The sequence below is a fragment of the Cryptomeria japonica genome, unplaced genomic scaffold (genome assembly GCF_030272615.1).
Source record: "Cryptomeria japonica unplaced genomic scaffold, Sugi_1.0 HiC_scaffold_61, whole genome shotgun sequence".
In the NCBI taxonomy this organism is placed as follows: domain Eukaryota; kingdom Viridiplantae; phylum Streptophyta; class Pinopsida; order Cupressales; family Cupressaceae; genus Cryptomeria; species Cryptomeria japonica.
This window is the reverse complement of record NW_026728883.1, coordinates 350,001-361,974: the sequence shown is the minus strand read 5'-3', so window position 1 is coordinate 361,974 and position 11,974 is coordinate 350,001.

The window sequence follows — 11,974 nt, the reverse complement described above, 5'->3', positions numbered from 1 at the left end:
GTTATGAGCTTGTCGCAGTGTGTACTTAGCAAACCGCGACCCACGTGCGAATCCACCCCGGCCACCCACCCCCGTCGAGGTGCACACCCTCCCTCGCGAAGTGCGCCCCGTTCGCCAAGTGTGAGCCCTGCCCGGGTGCGCGCACCTTGCTAGGGCGTCGGGTGTGCACCCGGCCCGGCCTACGTGCGTGCACCTGGACGGGGCGTCGTGTGCGTGCAGTGTCCCGTCTGCAACGCGGTGCCCACACACCACCTCGGGCGCAACGACCTGCGCTCACATGTGGGCCGAGTGCACCTTGGTGCATGTTCGGGGCGCCTCGGGTGCACGCTCGATCTTGCCCCGGTGCACCAAGGCGCTCGGTTTGCCCCGGGTGCGCACTTGGTGCAAGGTGGGCACCCAAAATAGGGATCAAGCACCAAAACACAAGTTTCGGGATGCAAAATGGGACCCAAGGACCACAAATGCGTTCCAAGACCCATGATGGGTCCACGAGAACAAAAATGTGTTCCGAGACTTAATAAACAAATATTGGGTTTTAGGAGAAGAAACATGCTCTGATGCCCAAAACGAGAATCGACCCCGAAAAGGCCACAGGCCAAAAGTGGGATGCGAGACAAAAAAAAATGGGACCCGAGGACCAAAATTGGGTTCCCAGGTCGAAGACAGGGCAACCGGACAAGAAACGACCTCTAAGGCTCGAAATGAGTCCCGACGACTAAAACTTGACAAGAAGCACCCATCAGGCACCCAACTCGACACCCATGGGATGCCGACCCACCCGGGCTTCCACCTAGCACACCTTGGCACCCACCCACCCTCGCACCCAACCTCGCACCCAACTTAGCACCTTTGAACCCACATTGGCACTCACCCTGACCCTGGCACCTTGGAACCCACATTGGCACTCACCTTGACCCTGGCACCCACCTTTGCACTCACCTTGGGACCCACCCTGGCTCCCACCTCGGCACCCACCCAGACACCCACCTTGGTTCCTTGGCACCCACCTTGGATCCTTGGCACCCACCCCGACACCCACCTTGGCACGCAACTTGGCTACTTGCCACCCACCTTGGCTCCTTGACGCCCACCCCGACAACCACCCCGTGACCTACCCTGGCTAGGGTTGGTGCACACCCACCCTGGTGCCCACCTTGGCACCCACCCCATGACCCACCTTGGCACGCACCTTAGTACCCACCCTGTTACCCACCCTAGGACCCACCCCGTGACCCACCTTGGCCAGGGTGGGTGCACCCACCCTGGTGCCCACCTTGGCACCCACCCATCCTAGCACCCAGCCTGTGACCGGGCTTGGAACCCAACCTTGCACCCGTCTTGGCCAGTGTGGGTGCGCACCCATCCTGGCACCCACGTTGTGACACACCCTTTAACCCACGCACCCTAGCAGCCACGTTGGCACCCACCTTGGAACACAACCTAGCAACTTGGCACCCACCCCGTGACCCACCTTGGCATCCACCATAGCAGTCGCCCACTTGGCACCCACCTTGGAACCCAAGTTGGCACCCACCTCGGCACCCACCTTGACACTTGTGGACCCACCTTGCCACTCACCCTAGCATCGACCCATCCTAGCACCCACCCTGGCACCTTTGCACCCTAGCACTCACCCATCCTAGCACCTAACCTGTGACCCACCTTGACACTCACCCTCGCACCCACCTTGGAACCCAACCTAGCACCCACCCACCCTGACACCAACCCTAGCACCTACCCACCCTTGCACCCACCCTGTGACCCATCTTGGCACCCACCCATCCTACCACTCAACCTATCACCCACCTTCTCACCCACCTTGGCATCCACCTTAGCACCCACCCACACTGGCACCTTGGCACCCACCTCGGGCAAGGTGGGTGCACACCCACCCTGACACCCAATTTAGAACCAACCGAGCATGTTACCCACCTTGGCACCCACATTGCAGCCCACCCTAGTACCCACCCTATGACCCACATTGGCATCCACACCCTAGCACCCAGGCACCTCGACACCCGCCTTGACACGCACCCTAGCACTAAACCTGTGACCCACCTTGGAACTCACCCTAGAACCCACCCACCCTGTGAACCACCTTGGCATCCACCTTAGCACCCACCCACCTTGGCACCCACTCTAGCACTCACCCATCCTAACACCCAACTTGTTACCCACCTTGGCACCCGCCCTCGCGTCCACCTTGAAACCCACCCTAGCACCCACCCACGCAGGAGCCCACCTTGGCACCCAACCTAACACCCACGCATCCTGGCACCCAACTTGTGACCCACCTTGGAACCCACCCTAGTACCCACCTTTGAACCCACTATATCACCAACCCACCTTGGCACCCACCCTATGACCCTCTTTGGAATCCACCCTAGCACGCACCCACCCTGGCACCCACCATGGAGCGCACCCTAGCACCCACCCACCTCGGCACGCACCTCAACACCCACCTTGGTGTGCGCACTGCGCCAACCTCTCAAAGACCCTATGTGGTGCGCTCCAAAGTGTACACCTTTGGTGCGCTCCAAGGTGCGCACCTTTGGTGCACACCGAGGTGCACACCAAAGTGTGCACCGAGGTGAGCACCAAAGTGCACTCCAAGGTGCACACCAAGGCGTGCACCTTTGGTGCGGTCAATGCAAACGAATTCGGAAGTTGGGGTCGATGTCCTAATCGCTGCTGCAGACTACACGTATGAGAATCGGACAAATAGCTTTATATAGGGGAGGTGTTGCGTTTGATGGGTCGACTCCCCTGGTTGTGTGCACTGCACCAACTTCAAAGACCCTGTCTTGTTTAAGAAGTCAAAAGTTGAGGTGGATGTCCTAATCATTGCTGCAGTCTACGCATGTATGAGAATCAGACAAATAGCTTATATAGGGGAGGTGTTGCATTCGGTGGGTTGACTCCCCTGGTTGTGCGCACTGCGCCAACCTCAAAGACCCCGCATAGCAGAAGAAGTCGGAAGTCGGATTTTGGTGAGCACCAAGGCGTGCACCTTTGGTGCGGTCAACGCAGACGAATTCAGAAGTTGGGGTGGATGTCCTAATCGTTGTTGCAGGCTACACATGTATGAGAATCAGACAAATAGCTTATATAGGGGAGGTGTTGGGTTTGATGGGTCAACTCCCTTGGTTGTGCGCATTACGCCAACCTCAAAGACCTTGTTTTCGTTAAGAAGTCAAAAGTTGGGGTCAATGTCCTAATGGCTCCTGTAGGCTACACATGTATGAGAATCGGACAAATAGCTTATATAGGGGAGGTGTTGGGTTTGATGGGTCGACTCCCCTGGTTGTGCGCATTACGTCAACCTCAAAGACCTTGTTTTCGTTAAGAAGTCAAAAGTTGGGGTCGATGTCCTAATTGCTCCTGTAGACTACACATGTATGAGAATCAGACAAATAGCTTATATAGGGGAGGTGTTGGGTTTGATGGGTTGACTCCCCTAGTTGTTCGCATTACACCAACCTCAAAGACCTTGTTTTCGTTTAGAAGCCGAAAGTTGGGGTCGATGTCCTAATTGCTCCTGCAGGCTACGCATGTATGAGAATCAGACAAATAGCTTATATAGGGGAGGTGTTGGGTTTGATGGGTCGACTCCCCTGGTTGTGCGCATTGCGCCAACCTCAAAGACCCTGCATTGCGGATGAAGTCGAAAGTCAGAGTTTGGTGTGCTACAAGGTGTGGTCGAAGGTGCTCACCTAGGTGTGCACCTTTGGAGCGCAGGAAAAGTGCCCTCCAAAAGTGCGCACCTTTGGAGTGCACAAAAGTGCCCTCCAAAAGTGCGCACCTTTGGAGCGCACAAAAGTGCCCTCCAAAAAGTGCCCTCCAAAAGTGCGCACCTTTGGAGCGCACAAAAGTGCCCTCCAAAAAGTGCCCTCCAAAAGTGCGCACCTTTGGAGTGCAGAAAAGTGCCCTCCAAAAAGTGCCCTCCAAAAGTGTGCACCTTTGGAGTGCACAAAAGTGCCCTCCAAAAGTGCGCACCTTTGGAGCGCAGAAAAGTGCCCTCCAAAAAGTGCCCTCCAAAAGTGCGCACCTTTGGAGCGCAGAAAAGTGCCCTCCAAAAGTGCGCACCTTTGGAGCGCAGAAAAGTGCCCTCCAAAAAGTGCCCTCCAAAAGTGCGCACCTTTGGAGCGCAGAAAAGTGCCCTCCAAAAAGTGCCCTCCAAAAGTGCGCACCTTTGGAGCGCACAAAAGTGCCCTCCAAAAAGTGCCCTCCAAAAGTGCGCACCTTTGGAGCGCACAAAAGTGCCCTCCAAAAGTGCGCACCTTTGGAGCGCACAAAAGTGCCCTCCAAAAGTGCGCACTTTTGGTGCGCACCAAGGCGCTGGTTCGGTCGTTGCAGGCGAGTTCGGAAGTTGGGGTCGATGTCCTGAGCGGAGGTGCAAACTACACAGGTGTCGGAATCGGACAAATAGCTTATATAGGGGAGGTGTATGCTTCGATGGGTCGACTCCCCAGGTTGAGCGCACCGCGCCAACCTCAAAGACCCTACGGTATGGATGAAGTCGGAAGTTGGGTCCGATGACCGATTCGATTAGTAGGTATGCTCATGAGGTCGGAATTTGGGTCCGATGACCTGCCATGTGCAGGAAGGCGAATGTTGGCACTGTGCGTTGCAAGGTGCACACCAAGGTGCTGGTGCGGTCTTTTTAGTCGAGTTCGGAAGTTGGGGTCGATGTCCTGATCGGAGGTGCAAGCTACACAGGTGTGGGAATCGGACAAATAGCTTATATAGGGGAGGTGTATGCTTCGTTGGGTCGACTCCCCGGGTTGAGCGCACCGCGCCAACCTCAAAGACCCTACGGTATGGATGAAGTCGGAAGTTGGGTCCGATGACCGATTCGATATGTAGGCATACTCGCGAGGTCGGAATTTGGGTCCGATGACCTGCCATGTGCAGGAAGGCGAATGTTGGCACTGTGCGTTGCAAGGTGCGCACCAAGGCGCTGGTTCGGTCGTTGCAGGCGAGTTCGGAAGTTGGGGTCGATGTCCTGATCGGAGGTACAAACTACACAGGTGTGGGAATCGGACAAATAGCTTATATAGGGGAGGTGTATGCTTCGTTGGGTCGACTCCCCGGGTTGAGCGCACCGCGCCAACCTCAAAGACCCTACGGTATGGATGAAGTCGGAAGTTGTGTCCGATGACCGATTCGATATGTAGGCATACTCGCGAGGTCGGAATTTGGGTCCGATGACCTGCCATGTGCAGGAAGGCGAATGTTGGGACTGTGCGTCGCAAGGTGCGCACCAAGGCGCTGGTGCCGTCGTTGCAGTCGAGTTCGGAAGTTGGGGTCGATGTCCTGGTCAGAGGTGCAAACTACACAGGTGTGGGAATCGGACAAATAGCTTATATAGGGGAGGTGTATGCTTCGATGGGTCGACTCCCCGGGTTGAGCGCACCGCGCCAACCTCAAAGACCCTACAGTATGGATGAAGTCGGAAGTTGGGTCCGATGACCGATTCGATACGTAGGCATATTGGCGAGGTCTGAATTTGTGTCCGATGACCTGCCATGCGCAGGAAGGCGGAATTTGGGTCCGATGACCGAGTTGATGGCGTGCCATGCGCAGAAAGGCGGAATTTGGGTCCGATGACCGAGTTGATGTTGATGGCCCGCCATGCACAGGAAGGCGGAATTTGGGTCCGATGACCGATTTGAAGGCGTGCCATGCGCAGAAAGGCGGAGTTTGGGTCCGATGACCGAGTTGATATTGATGGCCCGCCATGCGCAGGAAGGCGGAATTTGGGTCCGATGACCTGACATACGCATGGAGTCCGACTCGGGGGCCGATGTTCGATTCGATGACTTGCATTGTGGGTAAAGTCGGAAGTTGTGGTCTTTGACCCGATTCGATGACCAGACTTCGGCTGCTTGAGAATCGGACAAATAACTTATATAGGGGAGGTAGTGTTCTCGAGCATCCTCCCCCCGTGCCCGTTTATGTCGATTGATGCTGGTGCTCGACTGGTTGGAGCGCTCGGATGCAAAAATCTTGCACCAGGATTTATCGATTGTGATGGACACGGCAAGTCTCCTGATTGCTATGCAGGAGCTCATCGTGAATCTCTATGCGGCCTTGGTATGGACTCGACCTGCGGAATGGTTCGGCAATGGTAGTCGCTCCAACACGTCCTTGCAATGGCCACAGAGGTGATTCGACTAGAGCTCCAGTCTAGCTTTTGGGTTGCTTGGCGGACTGGTATAGCCGCGATCGAGTTCCGGCCATGAACGTTTTAGATAGCTCTTGGGCTTTCTGGGACGGAAGTCGGAAGTTTGGGCTGTTGTCCGATTTGATGACCATTCTTCGGATGTGTGAGAATCGGACAAATAACTTATATAGGGGACTGTGTTGTCTCACGCAGCCCCCTCCGTGCCCCTCTATCTCGACCGATGTTGGTGCTTGAAAGGGTTGGGATCGCTCGGATTTATAAACGTGCACCACCATTTGTCGAGTGTGAGGGACGCGGCAGGTCTCCTAAATGCTATACGGGCGCTCTCTGAGAATCTCTATCCGGCCTCGACACAGACTAGTCTTGCTGAATGGTTTGGCACTGGTAGTCGATCCAACACGTCGTTGTTGTGGCCGCCTAGGCGATTCGATTCGAGCCCCCGTCTAGCTTTTGGGTTGCTTGGCGGATTTTGCCCTATCCGCAAGTGAGCTCGGTCCCTAAACGTTCGAGAAACCCGATTGCTATGCGCCGACTCTCTTTCTTGCGAGCCTCCATCTAGCTTTTGGGTCTCTACGGAACGGAAGTCGGAATCTGGGACCGTTGTTTGATTCGACGAGGCAGACTACGGTTGTGCGAGAATCGGACAAATAACTTATATAGGGGAGGTGTTGACTGGAGCATTCTCCCCCGTGCCCCTCTAACTCGACCAATGCTGGCGCTCGAACGGTGGTAGCGCTCGGATTTTCGTTGAGCGCCAGCATTGGTCGATTTAGAGGGGCATGCGAGATTCCCGAATGCTATGCGAGGGCTCTAACGGAAATGTCTATTGGTTTCGGTATGGATGCAATTGCGAGTGGTTCGGCAAAGGTAGTCGTTCCGATGCGTCCATGTCGTGGCCAAATCGATAATTCGATTTGAGCCCTCGTATAGCATTTGGGTCTCTCGATGTGATTCCGCATTCCAGTCCCTTTGGGCACTGCTTGAGCCGCATCCCAGGGGGTTCCCTTCCCAATAATCTGCCTCGCAACCCGATTGCTATGCGGTGAGGCTCCTCGGCCGCCTCGGAACTATCTGTGTATCAGACGCATCGCGGGATAAGGGGTTGGCAACGGTAGTCGCCCCAAGCGCGTCCGATGCTTGGACCATTCCGAGGCGGCCCTGAAGCCTCTTCCGTCTAGCCGTTGGGTCCTTCTCGCCGCATCCCTTGCCTCGCACCCCGATTGCTATGCGGTGAGGCTCCTCGGCCGCCTTGGAACTATCTGTGTATCAGACGCATCGCGGGATAAGGGGTTGTCACTGGTAGTCGCCCCAAGCGCGTCCGATGCTTGGACCATTCCGAGGCGGCCCTGAAGCCTCTTCCGTCTAGCCGTTGGGTCCTTCTCGCCGCATCCCTCGACTCGCACCCCGATTGCTATGCGGTGAGGCTCCTCGGCCGCCTTGGAACTATCTGTGTATCGGACGCGTCGCGGGATAAGGGGTTGTCACTGGTAGTCGCCCCAAGCGCGTCCGATGCTTGGACCATTCCGAGGCGGCCCTGAAGCCTCTTCCGTCTAGCCGTTGGGTCCTTCTCGCCGCATCCCTCGCCTCGCACCCCGATTGCTATGCGGTGAGGCTCCTCGGCCGCCTTGGAACTATCTGTGTATCGGACGCGTCGCGGGATAAGGGGTTGTCACTGGTAGTCGCCCCAAGCGCGTGCGATGCATGGACCATTCCCAGGCGGCCCTGAAGCCTCTTCCGTCTAGCCGTTGGGTCCTTCTCGCCGCATCCCTCGCCTCGCACCCCGATTGCTATGCGGTGAGGCTCCTCGGCCGCCTTGGAACTATCTGTGTATCGGACGCGTCGCGGGATAAGGGGTTGTCACTGGTAGTCGCCCCAAGCGCGTCCGATGCTTGGACCATTCCGAGGCGGCCCTGAAGCCTCTTCCGTCTAGCCGTTGGGTCCTTCTCGCCGCATCCCTCGCCTCGCACCCCGATTGCTATGCGGTGAGGCTCCTCGGCCGCCTTGGAACTATCTGTGTATCGGACGCGTCGCGGGATAAGGGGTTGTCACTGGTAGTCGCCCCAAGCGCGTCCGATGCTTGGACCATTCCGAGGCGGCCCTGAAGCCTCTTCCGTCTAGCCGTTGGGTCCTTCTCGCCGCATCCCTCGCCTCGCACCCCGATTGCTATGCGGTGAGGCTCCTCGGCCGCCTTGGAACTATCTGTGTATCGGACGCGTCGCGGGATAAGGGGTTGTCACTGGTAGTCGCCCCAAGCGCGTCCGATGCTTGGACCATTCCGAGGCGGCCCTGAAGCCTCTTCCGTCTAGCCGTTGGGTCCTTCTCGCCGCATCCCTCGCCTCGCACCCCGATTGCTATGCGGTGAGGCTCCTCGGCCGCCTTGGAACTATCTGTGTATCGGACGCATCGCGGGATAAGGGGTTGTCACTGGTAGTCGCCCCAAGCGCGTCCGATGCTTGGACCATTCCGAGGCGGCCCTGAAGCCTCTTCCGTCTAGCCGTTGGGTCCTTCTCGCCGCATCCCTCGCCTCGCACCCCGATTGCTATGCGGTGAGGCTCCTCGGCCGCCTTGGAACTATCTGTGTATCGGACGCGTCGCGGGATAAGGGGTTGTCACTGGTAGTCGCCCCAAGCGCGTCCGATGCTTGGACCATTCCGAGGCGGCCCTGAAGCCTCTTCCGTCTAGCCGTTGGGTCCTTCTCGCCGCATCCCTCGCCTCGCACCCCGATTGCTATGCGGTGAGGCTCCTCGGCCGCCTTGGAACTATCTGTGTATCGGACGCGTCGCGGGATAAGGGGTTGTCACTGGTAGTCGCCCCAAGCGCGTCCGATGCTTGGACCATTCCGAGGCGGACCTGAAGCCTCTTCCGTCTAGCCGTTGGGTCCTTCTCGCCGCATCCCTCGCCTCGCACCCCGATTGCTATGCGGTGAGGCTCCTCGGCCGCCTTGGAACTATCTGTGTATCGGACGCGTCGCGGGATAAGGGGTTGTCACTGGTAGTCGCCCCAAGCGCGTCCGATGCTTGGACCATTCCGAGGCGGCCCTGAAGCCTCTTCCGTCTAGCCGTTGGGTCCTTCTTGCCGCATCCCTCGCCTCGCACCCCGATTGCTATGCGGTGAGGCTCCTCGGCCGCCTTGGAACTATCTGTGTATCGGACGCGTCGCGGGATAAGGGGTTGTCACTGGTAGTCGCCCCAAGCGCGTCCGATGCTTGGACCATTCCGAGGCGGCCCTGAAGCCTCTTCCGTCTAGCCGTTGGGTCCTTCTCGCCGCATCCCTCGCCTCGCACCCCGATTGCTATGCGGTGAGGCTCCTCGGCCGCCTTGGAACTATCTGTGTATCGGACGCATCGCGGGATAAGGGGTTGTCACTGGTAGTCGCCCCAAGCGCGTCCGATGCTTGGACCATTCCGAGGCGGCCCTGAAGCCTCTTCCGTCTAGCCGTTGGGTCCTTCTCGCCGCATCCCTCGCCTCGCACCCCGATTGCTATGCGGTGAGGCTCCTCGGCCGCCTTGGAACTATCTGTGTATCGGACGCGTCGCGGGATAAGGGGTTGTCACTGGTAGTCGCCCCAAGCGCGTCCGATGCTTGGACCATTCCGAGGCGGACCTGAAGCCTCTTCCGTCTAGCCGTTGGGTCCTTCTCGCCGCATCCCTCGCCTCGCACCCCGATTGCTATGCGGTGAGGCTCCTCGGCCGCCTTGGAACTATCTGTGTATCGGACGCGTCGCGGGATAAGGGGTTGTCACTGGTAGTCGCCCCAAGCGCGTCCGATGCTTGGACCATTCCGAGGCGGCCCTGAAGCCTCTTCCGTCTAGCCGTTGGGTCCTTCTCGCCGCATCCCTCGCCTCGCACCCCGATTGCTATGCGGTGAGGCTCCTCGGCCGCCTTGGAACTATCTGTGTATCGGACGCGTCGCGGGATAAGGGGTTGTCACTGGTAGTCGCCCCAAGCGCGTCCGATGCTTGGACCATTCCGAGGCGGACCTGAAGCCTCTTCCCTCTAGCCGTTGGGGCTTTCTCGCCGCATCCCTCGCCTCGCACCCCGATTGCTATTCGGTGAGGCTCCTCGGCCGCCTTGGAACTATCTGTGTATCGGACGCATCGCGGGATAAGGGGTTGGCAGTGGTAGTCGCCCCAAGCGCGTCCGATGCTTGGACCATTCCGAGGCGGCCCTGCAGCCTCTTCCGTCTAGCCGTTGGGGCCATCTCGCTGCATCCCCCACCTCGCACCACGATTGCTATGCGGTGAGGCTCCTTGGCCGCCTCGGAACTATCTGTGTATCGGACGCATCGCGGGATAAGGGGTTGTCACTGGTAGTCGCCCCAAGCGCGTCCGATGCTTGGACTATTCCGAGGCGGCCCTGCAGCCTCTTCCGTCTAGCCGTTGGGGCCATCTCGCCGCATCCCCCAGCTCCTCGGCCGCCTCGGAACTATCTGTGTATCGGACGCATCGCGGGATAAGGGGTTGGCAGTGGTAGTCGCCCCAAGCGCGTTCGATGCTTGGACTATTCCGAGGCGGCCCCGCAGCCTCTTCCGTCTACCCTTTGGGGCCATCTCGCCGCATCCCTCGCCTCGCACCCCGATTGCTATGCGGTGAGGCTCCTCGGCCGCCTGGGAACTATCTTCGTATCGGATGCATCGCGGGATAAGGGGTTGTCACTGGTAGTCGCCCCAAGCGCGTCCGATGCTTGGACTATTCCGAGGCGGCCCTGTGGCCTCTTCCGTCTAGCCGTTGGGGCCATCTCGCCGCATCCCTCACCTCGCACCCCCATTGCTATGCGGTGAGGCTCCTCGGCCGCCTTGGAACTGTCTTCGTATCGGAAGCATCGCGGGATAAGGGGTTGTCACTGGTAGTCGCCCCAAGCGCGTCCGATGCTTGGACTATTCCGAGGCGGCCCTGCAGCCTCTTCCGTCTAGCCGTTGGGGCCATCTCGCCGCATCCCCCACCTCGCACCTGGATTGCTATGCGGTGAGGCTCCTCGGCCGCCTTGGAACTATCTTCGTATCGGACGCATCGCGGGATAAGGGGTTGTCACTGGTAGTCGCCCCAAGCGCGTCCGATGCTTGGACTATTCCGACGCGGCCCTGTGGCCTCTTCCGTCTAGCCGTTGGGGCCATCTCGCCGCATCCCCCACCTCGCACCCCGATTGCTATGCGGTGAGGCTCCTCGGCCGCCTTGGAACCATCTTCGTATCGGACGCATCGCGGGATGAGGGGTTGTCACTGGTAGTCGCCCCAAGCGCGTCCGATGCTTGGACCATTCCGAGGCGGCCCTGAAGCCTCTTCCGTCTAGCCGTTGGGGCCTTCCCGCCCCATCCCTCGCCTCGCACCCCCGATTGCTATGCGGTGAGGCTCCTCGGCCGCCTTGGAACCATCTGTGTATCGGACGCATCGCGGGATAAGGGGTTGGCACTGGTAGTCGCCCCAAGCGCGTCCGATGCTTGGAGCATTCCGAGGTGGCCCTGAAGCCTCTTCCGTCTAGCCGTTGGGGCCTTCCCGCCCCATCCCTCGCCTCGCACCCCGATTGATATGCGGTGAGGCTCCTCGGCCGCCTTGGAACTATCTGTGTATCGGACGCATCGCGGGATAAGGGGTTGGCACTGGTAGTCGTCCCAATCGCGTCCGATGCTTGGACCATTCCGAGGCGGCCCTGCAGCCTCTTCCGTTTAGCCGTCGGGGCCTTCCCGCCGCATCCCTCGCCTCGCATCCCGATTCCTATGCGGTGAGTCTTCTCGGCCGCCGCGGAACTATACCTGTTATTGCTACTGCATCCTTCGGCTGGTAACCTCCTCTG